The sequence below is a fragment of the Amblyomma mixtum genome, chromosome 10 (genome assembly GCF_055824585.1).
Source record: "Amblyomma mixtum isolate Tamu chromosome 10, ASM5582458v1, whole genome shotgun sequence".
Lineage (NCBI taxonomy): Eukaryota > Metazoa > Arthropoda > Arachnida > Ixodida > Ixodidae > Amblyomma > Amblyomma mixtum.
Genome location: NC_143021.1, coordinates 74,260,263 through 74,266,371, shown reverse-complemented (window position 1 = coordinate 74,266,371; position 6,109 = coordinate 74,260,263). Strand labels below are relative to the sequence as shown.

The 6,109-nt window shown below is 46.3% G+C and overlaps 1 long non-coding RNA gene across 2 annotated transcripts; it reads left to right on the top strand.

The window, feature by feature from the left end:
* Positions 1-1,351: 1,351 nt before the first annotated feature.
* Positions 1,352-5,908, top strand: LOC149326138 (uncharacterized). 2 transcript variants are annotated; one of them, XR_016286482.1, is made up of 3 exons: positions 1,352-1,698; positions 3,290-3,439; positions 5,515-5,908. It is a non-coding gene; the product is annotated as an uncharacterized LOC149326138 (long non-coding RNA). The 2 variants fall into 2 exon arrangements; XR_016286483.1 differs by having other exon boundaries at positions 1,352-1,832.
* Positions 5,909-6,109: the final 201 nt, after the last annotated feature.

Below are 6,109 nucleotides of genomic sequence, written 5' to 3'. Positions count from 1 at the left end.
CCTGGTTCGATTCCCCAACTCGACCAATTTCGTTCTCGGTTTTATTGATTTATGCGGTCTAACTAGAAAGGTTAATTAGGCTATTTCATATTTATATTATTGCATTTCTATCCATCGTGTTCTGTCATTAACCTGTCAATTGTTGGAACTGTCTAGGATGTTCGACACAACGTATATGAAACGAGCAACGTCTTACTGAGTGGGGAAGTGCGTGGTGGTGGAGGGAACGCGGCTTCGTACTTATCTGTTTTTTTTTCAGCAGCGTCTCCTTCCGCGGACGCTGTTGTCGCTGCGGCGCGCGTCTTTCTTTTCTTTTCTTCTGACCTCTTCATTCTCCTCTATATTAATTAGGCTAATTGATTAATTAAGCAATTAACTAAACTCAGTCCAACTTAGTTGCAGCATCACTATACGATCCCTTTGATTGGTTGCATGGTTACTAGCCAAAGTACAATTGGCCCCATTTGAAATTCGCGCACTGTGACGTCACGAGCATTTCGACCAATTGAAAAGCGTGACATTGGGGGCGGAGCTGGTTACGAGGCCGACGACGACGCGAAACCCAGGAACGGACGCCAAAGAGCTGCGCTCTAAAACAACCACTGCCGCCGGTGGGATCCGAACCCACGACCTCCGAATTACGCGTCCGGTGCTCTACCTCTGAGCTACGGCGACGGCTGTCAAATCTTCTGCATTAATTGAGTGCGGCGTCGGCAGTGCAAGCGCTCCGCAGAACGCTTTCTCTGTGCCACTGTCGAACTTTCCTTTCTATTTCATTGAGCACCTTTCCAAAACCTGTGCACTATTCCACACGAAGTGCTGCGTGTATATCGCTCGATCTCTGCAGCTTTGCGTAGATGCCACATTCTCAAACACGCAATGTGGCCCTACTTTGTTGACAATTTTGTGACAGAACATATTTATTTGCGCAAATATATTAGTGTGTAAGTAAAAGCCTTATTCGAAGGGATATCGTGTGTACACATCTTTTAAAACGCGTGCACAAATGCTACCTCTGAAGCTTTCGTACACGTTTTACAACACCTTGTTTTTCTTTGCTAGCCGCTGCAGCTAAGCCGGCCACGCCCAGTGTTGCCCACGAACGTAATGTTTCCCGCCAGGGCGCACTCGGTGGTGGTGGAAACATTTAATCGGATTAAGGGACAGGGTGTGTGGGAAAGGGCATGCGGCGGAAATCATGGAGGAAGGAAAGAGCTAAGGAGAGGCCCTGACGTCACTTTTTGTGAAGCCGCCTGGCAGCCGGCTCGTCTCTCCTCCTCCGTTTTTCTCTCTCCACACAACCTTCCTTCTCCGCCGAGCTTCGCTACTGTAGCTTCGCGGGGCAGGGGTCGCCACGGCTGGGTTAGCGCCGCGTCGCTCGGAAGAGAAACTTCTGGATGTGTTGTGCGTATAGTTGCGTCCGCTGCGTCGTCGTAGTGTTTTTGAGAAGGCCGTGGCTTGGCAGTGGAGTGTCATAAGTCAGGTGTGGTGTTTCACGCTGCAAGCCGCGTGCACGACGTTTCAGTTTCTGAAGTGAGCATTTGATCGAATCGTCTGCCTACGCCAAGCGAAACGTGCTGCGCAGTTGTGCACTTTGTTGAAAAGTAAGCTCCGTCGAAGGAAGTGGGCTGACACCGTGCACCCTTGGCGTCGTCGCATCTAGCCCCACTTACGAGTGGTGCAATACTTACGCTGTTGGTGAGAGACAATTGCGTGATATCGAACTGAAGTGCAGCATGCATCTACCGAGTGTGTCATTAAGCGCAGAATTGAGAAGGCTATTAGGAAGACATCTGCGTGCTGAGAGTGCAGTACAGAACACCGCGATGCAAGTACGTGCATCATACCTCGTATAATGTCCTGCTTTGCTAGCGCTAGATATTAATTGAGCAATGGTTGATAGAGGCATTTAGCAGAACTTTTTGCTGGGCTAGTTGGTCCATTCTGACATTGGTGAAAACAGCGCGAAAGAAGAAGCCCGAAGGCGAAACGAGGAAGTGACAGGAAAGAGCGCTCTTTCCTGTCACTTCCTCGTTTCGCCTTCGGGCTTCTTCTTTCGCGCTGTTTTCACCAATGTCAGAATTGATAGGGGCAGCTCAAGGAGTACATGCACCATAGTAAAAACTGGAGAGCAATTGCTTATCGAAAATTTTCGTGAAGCTTGCTGAGTTAAAGAATTGTATACTTGTAGTTTGCATAAATCTCCAGGCTGGCTACACAGTAGTTTTTTCAAATAAATTCATCTGTCTGTCTTCAAATTATTCAGGTTCTTCATTGAAACCTGAAGGTGGGTATCTTATGTAATTTGCACATGTTGCTATTACGTTACAAATATATTGCTCTCTTCATATGTTTGCATGTGTGCTTTGCGTGTTGTGCTGGAGAATTCTTGAAGAACGCTCGTACATTCTTTTCAGCTGGCATGGCATGACTAGCTGTGATCATCACAAAGTAAACAAGGGAGGAAAGAGCCTTAAGGCTCTTGGGAATGCCAATGTTTCAACAAGAACACTTGTCTTCGTGTGGGTGAAGACAAGCCCTCTTGTCTAAATGCTGGCAACAACCTTGTTCACTTTGTGTTTTCAAGATACACATTTGATCTATGCGCAGTTGTGTAAAGTCCTTTTTATGGAGTTCATGTCCTGAGGTGGTGTTGTAGCCATAAGAAATGCCACACTGAACACCTGTCACCAATTGATGTCGCCCATCTGGGGTCTTTAACACTGTCTCTCAGCACATGGACATTTTTGCTTTTTGTCGCCAATGAAATGTGAATGCTACGTCTGAGATAACGCTTGCAACTCATGCTAAGCAGCTGAATGCTGTAGCCTCTGCATCACCACAGCCAGTGAAGAAGCACTTGGCTTTCTTTAACAGTCTTGTGGAGCATTTAGAGCAATTAAGGTGAATATAGCCAGGCACGTGCACCTTATTGCTTTGCTCATGTCTGAAAACTTCCACATATTTTATCACAGCGCCAATTCGTTCCCTTTCTATGTATACATGGGCTTGGTTTCTGTCTCTTGCATTAGTAGCAAAGCATCCTGTGTTTACTGTTGGTGGCAAGATTTGTTCTGTCAAAGTCGAGGACGTGCCCCTACCCCCTATTTTCATGTAGAGTAATGGATTCATGTACACGCCTTTTGAGACATTTTTTTCTTTGCATATTTTCACTGTGTGCTATCATTTAGTAGGATGATGATGAGGAGGGCTCCGGAATAATTTCGGCCACCTGGGGGTCTTTAATGTGCACTGACATAGGGCACAGCGGAGCTCTTGCCATCTGCAGGAGGCCATCCTTGAAGAGCGAGACCGCAACGCGGACGCTGTCCAGTGAAGTGGTGCAAGCGGGCGTTTTTGTGGCTGCAGGCAAGATGGAGGCAGAGGTGATTCGTTGACGCTGCAGTCCCTTTCACGGAGGTCCTGACAGCTGTGTACCGTGAGTAGAGTCTGCACGGGGGGCTGAGTGCAGCTGGAGAAATCCGGAATTAATCTCTTTGAGCATCACAGAGGATCCTGACAGACACGCTAAGACTCTTCCGTGGATCTGTTTCTTTCCACCTTGGCGGAGATGTCATATATTGCCAGATTGTAAGTAACTTAAGGCAATGGGAGAGCTGATGCAGGTGAAGACAAATTTGTTTCACTGTAAACATTTGACTGTAGTTTTGTTTGTCCAGTATGCTGTACATTATTGCCTCTTTATTCTTCCATCATTTAAGGAGAGTTGATGCAGGTGAAGACAAATTTCTTTCACTGTAAACATAACTGTAGTTTTGATTGTGCAGATATATGTTATACATTATTGCTTTGTTCATTCTTCCAGCGTACGTGTTTCTGGATATAATATTGGTAATTGCTACAAGTGTGTTCTTGTATCTCAGCTGGTGGAATCTTTTTATCTGGGTTTTCAGGTTCGTTTTGTTTTTCTTTACACGTCCAGAGGAGTTTCCTTTCAGGGAGTAAAAATTTTAGAGCGGGCTACTAGCATATTATCCGCACGATTTGTACCTTAGTATAGGAAGAATTCATTGCCACCTGAATGTTACACAGTATCAGTAAATTGCCAAATGTGGCATGTTAAGGTCATTAAAACTAGTGCAAGCATCTCTTTTATGGTGCGTGGTTTCAATATATAAGCCTAATGTAGAGAGACCATGAAACTCTTTTATAAGTTAACATTTAATAAATATGAAGGGAATTTCTCAAGCGGTTTGTACGAAGTGCTCATTGAGAAGTCATTCTTTTTATTACTTCTATACAAGGACTGTTAAGGCCTATGTTATTTTATATCTTGAAAGAAAACTGTGCAGAAAGAATAAACTCTCCTGTGATTTTGTCATTAAACAGTTTTTGCAGTTTTCTTTCAAGATGCACCCATCCACCCTGGGCTGTGCAAATGCATTACTTCAATTTATTTCATGTGTGGAAGAATTTTCACTTAAGTGTATTAGTAGGACTTCATACTGCGAGCATGCAGTTTGTAGACTTTGAGAAGGCCTTCTCAATCTATCTTCCTTTGTTTTGGCACCATTCTACAATTCTTGATACTGCAGTACGTTTTGTCAGTGTATGTTGCAGACTGAGCTGATGACACGCATGTAATCTCTTTTATTTTGCATAGTTGTGGCTTATTTCTTCAAAAACTAATTAGTCCCTCTAGTGTACTGAATCCTGCTGGTGAGAAAAAGAAGTACGTCCTCATTTGCTCACATTGGATTGGGAAACATTTATTGTCAGCATCAAGCCCTGTGGGGGCACTATACTAGAAGGCTTCGAGCCCGTGGCTCTCGGTGACCCTGTGAGCTCCCTCAGTGGCCGGTACCTGCGTCAGCGGGTCTGAGTCAGCCAGTATAGCCTCCCACCACTGCAGAGAAGGGACTGGTGGTAGGAGGTCCGCTGGTGGCGGTGCCTTTTTGCAGCTCCATAGAATGTCATCATATCCGGCTATCGCGCCGCATTGTTTGCAAGTTGGATTGTATTGCACTGGGTGCATGAGTGCTAGTTTCTACGGGCTAAAGAAGGGTCGCGTCTGGTGCCTACGCCACATTACCTCCTGCCTTTTGTCGAGCTTCCTGTCTGGTAGCAGATTAAAATGATTTAAAATGATTTTTAAAATGATTGGTGTCGTCAGAGGTTATAAAGGCATCTCTCGTGAAATTTGGGGACTCGGCCAAGCTCATTGCTCGGCTGGCATAACCTCGAGCTGTACCGTGAGCCAACTCGTTTCCCCTGTTCCCCGAGTGTGCCGCCCCAGTGGTTGTGGCGCTCGGCTGCTGACCCGAGAGACACGGGTTCAATCCTGGCCGCGGCAGTCAAATTTCCATGGAGGTGAAATCCTAGAGGCCCGTGTACAGTGCATTGTCAGCGCACGTTAAGGAACCTCAGGTGGATGAGGTTTCTGCAGCCCTTCAGCATGGCGTCCCTCATAGCCACAACGAAAGCCTCGGTAGAGCTGGCTTGAGTGACTGCAGTACGGCGTAGCCATCTGATCCACTTTAATTTGCGATGCAGGCGACCTTCCTTGCGTTTGCCAGCCTGCTGCTGCCGACTCTGGCATGCTTGTCAGCCAGGGCGTCATCGGTGGGCGGAGTGCCGTCGCACCGGAGACTGGTGAGGCCTTTGCTACCCGCTGCCCGTCAGCTGCTCGTCCCCGCTGAATGTGCCCCCAGAGGAGCTACGCTCGCCGGATATTATCGCTGCATCACTGGCCACACAGGAGCTCTGCAGCTGCTTTGTGGTTTTGGTGCTTATAGCCGCCTTGAATTAACAGAAAACATTGGGTAAATCTGCCCATTTGTACTCGCTTTAAAACAAATGCATAGCTTCATGGTTAACTTTGAGTAACTTTGTTGATGCCACTGGCGCCTGTAGGAAGGCCATTCTAAGGTTGTACTAGTAAGCATAAGTGAAGGTTATCAGTTTGTTGAATGCAGAGTTTTGCTTGAACTGGTTTTCCTTGTGATGTCTTTGTGTTTCTGAAAGATGGTAGGATTATGTGCACTTCATATGGGAAACTTACCCCCATTGCTGGTCCTTAAAGTAACTTCACAATTCCAGGCTATGTAATGGCCTGTAAGACTATCTGTTAGATTATTTTTTTTTACAA